This window comes from Budorcas taxicolor, chromosome 6 (genome assembly GCF_023091745.1).
Source record: "Budorcas taxicolor isolate Tak-1 chromosome 6, Takin1.1, whole genome shotgun sequence".
Taxonomy (NCBI): Eukaryota; Metazoa; Chordata; class Mammalia; order Artiodactyla; family Bovidae; genus Budorcas; species Budorcas taxicolor.
In genome coordinates, this window is record NC_068915.1 from 104737510 (window position 1) to 104749629 (window position 12120).

Below are 12120 nucleotides of genomic sequence, written 5' to 3' on the forward strand. Positions count from 1 at the left end.
CCAGGAGTTCTGCTCTTCACTGGGGGTTCCTGTGTAAGTCTGGCCCATCCATTGTGACCCAGTTCATCTTCAGCCAAAGACAGATTGGTCGGTGGCTGGATTTGGGGGGTGTGGCCTGTGACCAAGTATAGGGAACCAGCCATATTAACAATACAGCTAATCCATTGTTCAGCTGTCTTACCATTTCAGTGCCCTGGTTAGATTGGTCTCAGTCCTAGTTCACTGTGCAGGAGGAGAGCCAGGCCACTTTCTGATACCTGGGTAGGTTTTGCCCACGAGTCCCTCAACAGCTGGTATGTGTGGTGAGAATCACTCCTTTGGGACTTCCCTGGTAGTTCAGTGGCTAAGACCCTGCGCTCCCAATGCAGGTGAGCTGGGCTCCATCCATGGTCAGGGAACCAGATCCCACATTCCCACACACTGCAACGGAGATCGAAGATCGTGCATGCCGCAACTAAAACCCGGCACAGCCACGTGAAAAAAAATAAAAAACTTAAAAAAAAATAGAATAAAATTTAAAAGAAAAGAATCACCCCTTTTACCAGTGTTAACTATCATCCTTAATACCTCTTGCTAGAGGTGAAAGCAAGAGTGGGACATGGAACAAGTGTTGGAAGGATTAGGCCAGGGGGGATTAACAGGAGGAAGGGAAGCGGGGTGGATGGAGATATGCTGTGGGCCTCTAAGTCTCAGATAGGCCCGCTTACCTACCCTGGACCTTCCCCACGTTCTGGTCTGATTGGGGACGAGCTGCTGTGTCTTGGCTGGATGCAGGGGCCCTGTGTCCAGAGGAAGGCAGACTCTTGGGAATCAGGCCTGGAGTCAGGCCCTGGCTTGGTCCCTTCATTGTTAACCTCTTTGAGCCTCACTCTTTTCCTTCAGACAGTGAGACAGTAAAGGGTGTTCTCTGGTTGCGATTGAAGGAACTGATTTGTGAAAAGCTGACAGCACTGTACCTGGAGGCCAGAGGCATCCGTTCGGTGGTTGCCAACTACTGTTAGCAAGAACAACTTCTGAGCCATGAGCGGCTTTAGACATTTTGGAAGTAAAGGGGAAAAAGTGGGAAAGTGAAGCTTGACCCAGAACACGTGCAGGTGTGCTAAGTCGCTTCAGTCGTGTCTGACTGTTTGCAAACCTTTGGACTGTAGCCCACCAGGCTCCTCTGCCCATGGGATCCTTCAGGCAAGAATACTGGAGTGGGTTGCCATGCCCTTTTCCAGGGGATGTTCCCAACCCAGGGACTGAACCCGCATTTCTTACATCTTCTGCATTGGCAGGCAGGTTCTTTACCACTAGTACCACCTGAGAAGACCCAGGACACAGGGGCAAAGCAGAGCCCTGCGTCCAGCCCAGGACGTCTTCCTGTCTCGGCTGAAGGAGCAGAAGCAAGCGACGCTGTCCTCGGTGGGGCGGGGTGGGTGTGTAGCACTATTTCCTGAGCGCACGAACACCACGGTGTTTCAGGATTTGTGTGGATTTTTATTCTTTGTCAGTTTTGCTGCCTTGCCTTTAAGGCAGAGTTTGGCAAATGTGACAGAAAACTCATACTTGAACTGGGGTGGGTCCTCACTTCTGCCTTCCGTGTCAGCCGTCACCCAAGAGTCTCCGGCGTTACAGCTTGCTGGCAGCACAGCACACGGGGTTGGCTGTGTCGGAATGCTGGCAGAGCACCGGGGCTGGAGAAGGTAGTAGCAGCCCCTCAGCTTCCTGGTGAAGCCAGGCCAGCAGACAGTGATTCTGACGGTCAGAGTCACAGCCACGCGTCTCTTCACTGGAAACTGCAGTTGGCAAGAACGGCTCCTGTGTCTGCTGTTGCCCATGGCTCTAACTGCAAAGCACAACCCACAGGTCCTTCCCATGGTCTTAGCTCAGAGACCACCCTTTGGTCAGTTGCCGGCTTGACTTGAACTCAAACACACACGATACTGGAACTCCGGGAACTTCGGAACCAGTCTAATGATGTTTGTTTTGGCTTTACAGCTTTGTTTGTCTAAGTTGAGAGTAAGATTGAATTCTATGTTCTTCTGTCCCCTTGGTCTGATGGGTCTGGTACCTGACTTTCCCCAAACCTGCCAGGGATGCATTTTGACATGTCATTAAAATTTTTTTTTTTGATTCATTTCTTTCTAGTATTCCTGGTTTTGTCAGCTGGCCATTTTCTGTGATGCTGTTTACAAACAGGATTTGAGAGAAGGTGGGCTGTATTCTGCCCAACAAAAGATTAAGATGTGTTGCAGGCTGGGGTCCTCCTCAATGTCAGACACACCAGGCATCTTGCAGTCTGATGAGGAAACTGAGCCTCAAAATAGTGAAGGGAGGCCACACAGGAGTGAACCCAGGGCTACCCTTGCCTCTGATCGGTTGTAGCAGCCAGACTCAGGTAATGCAGAAGTCTAAAAATTCAAGCAGCTGATGACAGGGGGCATTGAGGTGTAGAAAGTTTAAAAATTGCAAAAGCACTGGAGTTTCCCCAGATTCATTTTGCTTAAGGCAGGTATAAGTGACTTGTTACCTTGGTGTGAAGTAACACGACCCCTCTGAGGAAAGAGGACCCTGTTCCTAGTTCTCTGTTTAAACCCACCCTCACGGGGTGATTACAAGAATAAGGTAATAAAAGTCAAGATTAATAACATTGTTACAGATCTGCAGATTTTATGAATATCCTTAAAAAATTCCTGCTGCTGCTGCTAAGTCGCTTCAGTCGTGTCCGACTCAGTGTGACCCCATGGAAGGCAGCCCATCAGGCTCCCCGACCCTGGGATTCTCCAGGCAAGAATACTGGAGTGGGTTGCCATCCTAGTATCCTTCAAAACGTGTCATTTTTTTTTGAAGTTAAAACTTGAACTGACCAATTGCTATTAAAACACTTTACATTGATAGTATCAAAGCAGCCTGAAATTACTTGTCTTTCCCCCCAAAATTTCTAGGAGTAACAAAAAGATTAGCAGTCTTTGATATAGACTGTTTTCTTTTAGAGAGCACTTTTGCAGTTGAATAAAGTTTTAAGAAATCAGTGGTTTTATTAGTGAAAACACATTGATAGTGTATCTTAGTTCTTTATTCCACCACTGAAAACTGATCTTCCTAGCTGTTTTTTGTTTGTTTTTGTGTGTTTTTGTTATAGGGTTTTTTGGTCTCAGTGATGAACCTGGACTCAGCATGAGTAATTGTACATTATTGATTTTTACCTCAATACAGAACCATGATGCCATAGCACTCTAAAGATTATAACTCCTTCCCTGTGGAAGGAAATTAGAGATCAATTATTATGCTCATTCACATGAAAGAAAAGGCATATGTATTTACAAGTACTTTGTGGTTACTGGAAGGGCTTTCCTGGTGACTCAGATGGTAAAGAATCTGCCCGCAATGCAAGAGACCCAGGTTCAATCCCTGGGTCAGGAAGAACCCCCGGAGAAGGGAATAGCAACCTACTCCAGTATTTTTGCCTGGAGAATCCCATGGACAGAGGAGCCTGTCAGGCTATAGTCCATGAGGTTGCAGAGTCGGACAGGACTGAGCAGCTAACACACACATGGTTACTGAAACAGTGTATATTCAGCCTTTATCCCTTCTAATTAAGCATTCAAGATGGCTAGAATAGGCCTTCTAAGTTTCTATTCTCCTTAGTGAGCCAAGAAGAACACATTGTATTTCTCATTTACACTGGAACAAAAGTGTTACTTTATATTGATTCCTAAATTGCACCTGGGCAGGAGGCTGGTTATGTAGTTCATCCTTGTTCTCTCTCCAGTAAGCTGGATTTTAGTATATTTCTACTAAAGAGAACTGATTCTGTCTCCAGAAAAGCTGGTCCCTGTGAGAACCTTGCCCCTTTCAGCTTTAGACAAGGAATCGTTGATCATAAGCATGTATTGGGATTTTCCTTGAAGAGATGCTGTTGGGAAGTTGTCTTGCATACACTGATTTTTGCTTTTCCTCACAAACATGTTTGGGCCTGAATCCTCCAGTACTGGTCCTGTGGTTCTGCTCTAAACTCTTGTTGACATCATTCTAAGTCACAGGAACTAATGAGATAATTCCAGAGGGTCCACCCTGGACTGGGCTGTGTGCTGTCTTTAGGGAGAAGGAGACAGAAGACCCTGAAGCAATCTCAGAAGTCCTGGGGGGCTGAACTGGTTGTAGGGTATACTCAGGGAGGGAGGGAGTCATTCTGCCTAGCATGAGGATAGAATGGTTGGGTTATTACCAGCCCCCTGGATTAAGTGATGGCTATTTATTAACTACTTGCTGATGGGATCATCTTTCTCTTACTTCTGCCACCTCACTGTAACTGAGCAGGACCCTTGAGGCCTTCCCTGAATAGAACCCCCCACTACCCATGTCCTCCACCTGCCTTTTGTCTGTAGAAAAATTTAGGCAAAGAATAAATTTTAATCAGAGGAGCGAGAAAATGTCAAATCAGACAGAATAATCATACTTTAGCCATTAAACAAAGTCAAGGACCTTTAGTGCTTCCTCAAGGACTATAGATAATATCCTGAGCCGTGTCTTTTGAGCTGTTTTGCAGATACTAAGACCCCCACCAGGTGGAAAAGGTTAACTTCCTGCTGACCATAAGCGCTTAGACTCTAGTCCAGTTGGAACCTAGAGGTTGATGATACTGACTCCTGGTGACCTCACCACCAACCAATCAGAATGCCCATGAGTTGGCCACGCCCTGCTCCCTGAACACTGTAAGACTCTTCACTAACCCCTCCAGCTGGGGACATGCAGTTTTGAGGACATTAGCCCACTGTGGGCCCCTTTACCTGGCAAAGCAATAAAACTGTTCTTTTCTGAAAGTGAAAGTCGCTCAATTGTGTCCGATTGAATTCTCCAGGCCAGAATACTAGAGTGGGTAGCCTTTCCTTTCTCCAGGGGATCTTCCCAATCCAGGGATCAGCAAAGCAATAAAACCATTCTTTTCTACTTCACCCAAAACTCTGTCTCTGAGTTCCTATTTGGTACCTGTGAACAGAGGCAGAATTTTAGCAACATCACTTACCTTTCACCCAACACCCATTCCTATGTACATAGGAGACAACAGGAGATGATAAACTCTAAACAGTTTACTTTGCCCCAAATGCACTGAAACTGAATATTTCTTAAATTCCATCTCTGTATCTTCATGTATGCATGCTGTCGTGTCCGACTCTTTGTGACCCCATGGACTGTAGCCTGCCAGGCTCTTCTGTCCATGGGATTCTCCAGGCAATAATACTAGAGTGGGATGCCATTTTCTTCTGCAGGAGATCTTCCTGTCCCAGGGATTGAACTTGCATCTCCTGCATTGACAGGTGGACTCTTTACCATTGTGCCACCTGGAAAGCCCATCTCTGTATCTAGCTTCTCAAAATAGCTGTAAAATTCAACACTGTCAAGTATAATCTCTGGGGTTTACCACTAGGTTATAAAACTGGAAAAGGTCATCTCCAAGTTTTCACAGATTTCAGTCTTGAATGATGTTAAAGATAAATCAGAATAACAATTTCCCTCAGTTAAAAAAAAAAAAGACATCTACTTATTAATAGATACTCTGCGACTGTCCTTTTAGATTTTAGATTTTTTAACTTCTGTAATTTGGGGCTGAACCTTCCTTCTAACTCTCCGTCTTGCTTTCAAACAGTAAGGATTTCTGAGAAAAGCTGTGTGCACCAGTGAAAAAAGAGAGGTTTCTTTGACTGCAAAGGCTAGTTGAGCTCTTTTTGTTCTGGGATCCAGGGAAGTTTTAATTTATTCCCTTTGATAAAAGTGATTAAACTGCCCCTTTAGTAGCTTAAGTTGTAATTGCTGAGAAAACACATACAATTGTCAAGAGTTGAAAGGTCAGACATTGATGGGAAAAGGTCAGGCCATTGTTTGTCCACAGAGAAGGTATTGTGAGCCGCTGAAACATGACCTTTGCTGCTGGCCTTCCTGGTGACCTGTTGGAGGCCTGTGGTCATCCATATATTAGATTTCTCCATTGTAGATCAAAGGCAGGTAAAGACTCAGTTCTGTTGGATAGTTTGAACAACACTGCTCTTGGGATCTGGCATCACATTGACATCGGATACTAATGGTAACATTATAGGATTGCCCTGCTCCATCCAATTTTATCCTAAACAGAGGGAGACTTTATAGTTAAAAATGGAACAATAATCTCTCTTCTCAGTTTCAGAGAAAGGTTAACGTAATAGAATTTTCTCATTGTTAAGCTGTCCCTGCCTAGAATTTCTTCAGCCTCTTGGCCCGTATCACCCTCCATTCTAGTTTAGATGCTGTGAGAATTGACATAAATTTTTATAGGGTATGGCTGTTTTTATTTTTTGCTTTCTAATGAGAATCAATTCGATTAGAAAAGACCCTGACGTTGGGAGAGATTGAAGGCAAAAGGAGAAGGGGATAACAGAGGAAGAGATGGTTGGATGGCATTACTGACTCAACAGACATGAATTTGAGTAGACTCCAAGAGATAGTGAAGGACAGGGAAGCTTGGCGTGCTGTAGTCTATGGTGTTGCAAAGAGTAGGAAATGACTTTGCTACTGGACAACAAAACTTTTGCCTCATTTATCCATATTTCATGAGGTCCCCCAAAGTGCTTGGTATTCTACTATTTGAGGATGTTTGAGAATACTGGGTCTGGAAAGAGAGGGAGTGGTTCCAAAGCACTGTTGTGGTAGCAGGCTTGGGCGTATGCTAAGGCTTTTGTGTATATGTATATGCATGCGTATACATATAATTAAATCTTTCAGCAGCTCTGGGAGGGTGATATTACCATATCCATGTCACGGATGATGAGTTGCAGGGAGCTTAAGTGACTTGCCCTAGGTCACACTCTAGTAGCAGAATCAATTCAAACTCAGGTGTTTCTCTGATAACTTAGATTTTTTTCCCTCTTTGGTCAGGATCCCCATCTTTGCTTGCATCTGTCTTTTCTTAGCACTGGTGATTTAGATCATTATTATAAACTCCAGGTAGAGCTTAAAAAAAAAAAGTCCAGGCCAAGGATTCCCAAGTGGTTTCCGTAATTTCATGGTTTTATCTAATTCAAGATACTTTATGGTGACTGGATCTCAGAATGTATTGTCTTTATCCCCTCTGCCAATTAAAGCTTTCAAGAAATGGCTAAAATAGGTCTTCTAAATTTGTATATTTAGTGGAAATAGATGACAGTGTGAGGTAGTGAGGGTGAAAAGGAACAGGCCAAGCTGACTCCATCTTGAAAAAGAAGGAAACTCCATCTCGCACTTTCAGTGAGCTTTGGACTATATGCCTGGTATCCATGCGGATAACATACCTATGGCCAAACTGGCCTCTGGGACTGATAAACACCAGATTCCATACCAAGATTTCCCGACGCCAAAAAGAATGTAATAATTCCCTGTGTAGTCAATCACCTTTGTAATCTTTATGGCAGCCACTGGTGTAGGCTACAATGTATACCCAGCTGACCCTTCTGGTTATGAATCATGGCTGTAACCTGATTGTATCTCCCTTTAACACTTTCCAGGCTAGGTTTAAGGAATTTGGGGATGTGGGCTTGAGCAGTAACACTTAAGGTATATAAGGTTTTCACCAAAGTCGGTTGGGGTCCTTGGCTAAGAGACTCTGCCTTGGGCCCACCAGTGTAATAAACGTCACTCCACTATCTGCATTGAGTGAGTTTGTTTCCCAGAACGTGTGGCTACAACAGTAGAATATATTATTAAAAATACAGGAGTTGGATGAAAGGAAAAAATTTGTTTTATTTGATGACATTAGTAACAGGCCAAGTTCTAGGCTCTGAACGGTTTAGATCGTGTCGCTGGTCGACCGGCATTAACAGCCTGGAAGATTCTGGGCACCTGGGGAGCAGAGGCAGCCAGGACACACCTTCATCCTGCTCTGGGTTTGTAAGCCTGATAGCAGGTTTCAACAGCAATTTAATACAAGGGACAGTCCTCCCACAGAACCCGGTAGACCCAAATGTAGTTCCCAAACTGGCCACACAGCCAGAAATGTCAGGAGTGTTTGGGGACACGCACTGACTAGGATTCCTGCCTACCTAGCCTCTCAGTGTTAGGCCAGTCCCTGCCTACCAACCTCCTCTTCTTTCTCGTTTTAGGAACGATCCTTTTCTGTGTCCTGATCTTTCGGTTGAGACCAGCACCTGTCTCTCTTGTGCCGGATGAGCTGGCAGCCACAGGGAAGTTTCTCCACTCTTCTCCCCAGCACCCTGTCCAAGAAAACAGCATGCTGCATGGCCTTAAAGGGTGCCTGGAGGCTTCTTTTGCTAGTTCAGTAGGCATCTGTTTGGTTCATGTTGATTTCCCTTCTGTGAGAATTTCCTCTCTCTCACTGCTAAAAAGGATGGACTAGAGAGAACCCCAGGCAGAGTGACATCTGAGCTGAGTCAGCAGCAGGCTGGCATGCACAGAAATGCTAAGGGCCGGAGGAATGGGGCAGGCTCACTGCCATCTGCTATAGACTTATTCTTGTTTGCTTTCCCAGAGCCATCCTGGGTGTCACCCTCACCCAGACTTGGTTGAAATCCTATTCATCTTTCAGTCTTGTGAAATACTTCAGAGGAATTCCAACAAGTTTCTTTTTTCTTTTTTTTTGGCCGTGCGGGATCTTAGTTCCCTGGCCAGGGATCGAACCCATACCCCCTGCGTTGGGAGCACAGTCTTAAACGCTGGACCACCGGGGAAGTCCCAAGTTTCTTTTCTTTCTGCTTTTTTTTTTTTTTAAATTATGCATGTATTTTGTAAAGATTATTATTATGGCTGTCATTATTTTTGCTTAGTTATTTTCAGTTGTGGTTTACTAAAATAACTTCTCCTGGTAGTTAGTTGAATAACAAATGGGCAGGGAATAACTAGGTCCACTTGAAGAGGGTTCAAGTTATAGTCACTGTGGAGTGAATATATACGAGCACTGCCTGGGCACTTTCCACCTGCCTGGATCATCCATTTAGATGCCCACTGGGCAAATTCATCCAAACTCTTCATCACAGGCTATGGGGAGTGAAGAAAGACAAAACAAAATAGAGGTATGAGCATGATCACCCTCAAAAGGTAAATAATAAACTGAAAAATATATAATGATATCCTTGATCTATAAAAAAAAAAGAGAGATGAAAATCCCCAAAGAAAAATGATGTACAAATGGCCAATTAGTGTGTGAAAAGAATTGCTAATAAAAAATTGAAATGATAGATTTTTCCCTCCAACTATCAATTGGGAAAATTTTACCAAAATGATAAAGCCAGTGGTTGGTGTAAATGATGAAGATGGTTGCTCCTGTCCACTGCTGCTAGGAGTTAAGTAGTACAGTCTGCACTTTCTGAATGAAGCTAGTTTTAAAATGTAGATCTTTCTTTCAACTGAGTGATTCCGGTTCTATTGCTTTTATCAGAGAAACAGACATGCAGAGAGACATATTTCACTGAATTATTTATATAAAAGGGAGACTTTTAAAAAACTGCCTTTCTCTTTGGAATAAAGGGTTGCATTCCAAATGATAGATATTATCATTTACTGAGCATTTTCCACATGGCAGGTGCTTTTCTAAGAACTTCACATATATGAACTCACTCCTGGAGGCATTTGCAGTCCAGTGAAAGACCAAGGGGGCAGGTACCAGGTACAATGAGAGAACATTGTACGTGAGAGGGTGGTATTGGTATGGCCTCACGATTGCAAGTATCAGAAAACCACTCAAACTAGCATTAGTTTGAAAAAAAAATAATCCTTCTTTTATTTTTGGCTCAGAAATCTGTGAAATGTCAACAATGGATAATAAGAACAGCTAAGACTTATTGAACTATAGTTAATACACCCTGTGTGTGTGTAGTCACTCAGTCATGCCTGATTCTTTGTGATCCCATGGACTATAGCCCACCAGGCTCCTCTGTCCATGGAATTCTCCAGGCAAGAATACTGGAGTGGGTTGCCATTTCCTTCTCCAGGGGATTTTCCCGAGCCAGGGATCAATCCTGGGTCTCCTGCACTGTGGGCAGATTCTTTAACGTCTGAGCCGCCAGCGAAGCCCAAATATCCTGTAATAAATCATTATGGAAAAGAACGTGAAAAAGAATATATATATATGTGTATGTGTGTGTATATATGTAGAACTGAATCACTATACTATACAGCAGAAACTAACACAGCATTGTAAATCATCTGTATTTCAACTAAAAAAAGAAAGGCATATCAAGAGCTTTCTATGGGCTAGGCATTGTGCTGAGCAATTAGCATATATTAATACTTTTAATCTTTACCCAATCTTGTAGGCAATGGAGAAGATCCACTACTTGCTCAAGGCTGAAACAGCTCGTAATGACAAAACCAGTTATGACAGCTGGCCCGGCACAGCTGGCAGCTGGTTCCAGAGTTCTTATTCTTAACTACATCAGCTAGGTCTTGGCTGGATTTGGAAGTTGAAACAGTGCTATGAGACTTCTTAGCTTAGCTTGCATCTGAGCTTCCTTCCTGGGTGGGCTCCTCTGTGTGTCTCCACAGTGGGTGGCATCCCCAAGCCCACACTGACCTCTGAATGATCTTCCCAACAGCCCCAGCCTGAGTCCTGGGGGCTGACAGGTCTGGTCTAGGTCCTGAGCCCTCCCCAAGGACAGAATCAGTCTACTGAGAATATTACAGGGCTATTACAGAAGGGACAAAAGGTGGTTTCGCGGAGGAAGACACATAGGCAGACACATAGATGTCTATATCAAAGGCCAGACTTAATTGTGACAAGGATCAAACTGAAAACCAGGGAATAGAATCCTTGCTACATGCTAGGTGTTTGCAAAGCACTGCTAAGATGTGACTGTAGCCCCCAGTCAACTGGGAGAGGCCAAGCAAAAGGAAACTGCCACAAAGAGAAACTGGAGCCCAAGAAGAAAGAAGAACTGATAAGGAGGTAAGCAGGAACCAGATCCAGAAGAGCTGGCAAGCCCAATTAAGTAGTGAACAATGACTTAACCTGAACAGAACCCTGCTTGACCATGGGAAGCATTAGGCTAAACAGTCAGCATACATTTATCTTCACTCTGGTACCCCTGGTGTCACTGATGAGGAAACTGATACCTAGGACAATGAAACAACTTGCCCAAGGGATCCAGAACGATGGAGCCAGGATTCAATAGTCTATAAACACCTTGGACCTAACCACATTGCTAAGGGGAGGCCCAGCAAAGATCACGGTCAAATTTATTTTCCCCCCACAAGTAATCCACATTGACAATGGAATTTCTTGGTTGGTAGCAATCTGATATCATGTATCTATCATTATGGTACACAGTACACACATTGAAGAACTTATTTAATGGGCCCCAGCAATGAAGATGTGGTCATTAAACCCTGGAATTTTCCAACCTGCTTTTAAGTATCATCAACGTGGTCTGCAAGTTGTGCATTTAAAATATTAGGGGGAAAAAAGGGCTGAAAGGAGTTCAGATCCAAATACAAAGACTCTGAAACCACCAAAGGGGAAACTGATCAGACCTGAACACACTACATATGGAAACCCTGGAATGCCTGAGATGCTCTTGGGAATATTCAATTACAGGGAGACTCAGCGCTGACCTTTTCGCAAGGAGACAATCAACAGAAGACCGTATTTGATGAGGAATTCGCTTCCTGTTAACAAGGCTTCTAACCTTGTACCAGAGAGAAGAGAAGGGAGGGCGAAGACCCCAGGTGGCTTTGAAGAGGTGAACTCTGGTTATTTACGAGTCTGAAAAGAAAAAGGGGGGAAAAAAAGCAAGACAGAAAAAAAGAAGGTATTGTGTAGAAAGGCCATATGATCCACCCAGCTGTTAAATCCTATGCGCAGAAGCGTTTGCTATAAAGGCTGAGGAAATGATACTAATAAACCTGTAGAAACTTGACATTCTTTTCTTGAATATTTATTACATTTCTCCTGCAAATACTCAGGACATATAGAAGATATTAAAAAGTGACCACTAATTCAAATTTTACTTCTGGGGTGACTTTTCGGACTATCCATCCCTGAATATAACTCACCTCAAGCCACTCTGTGATCTCCACACAGTCCAGCAGAATGAAGGGCTGCCCTTTATGAATTGAGTCACTTAGTCATGTCTGACTCTTTGCGACCCCGTGAGCTGTAGCCCACCAGGCTCCTCTGTC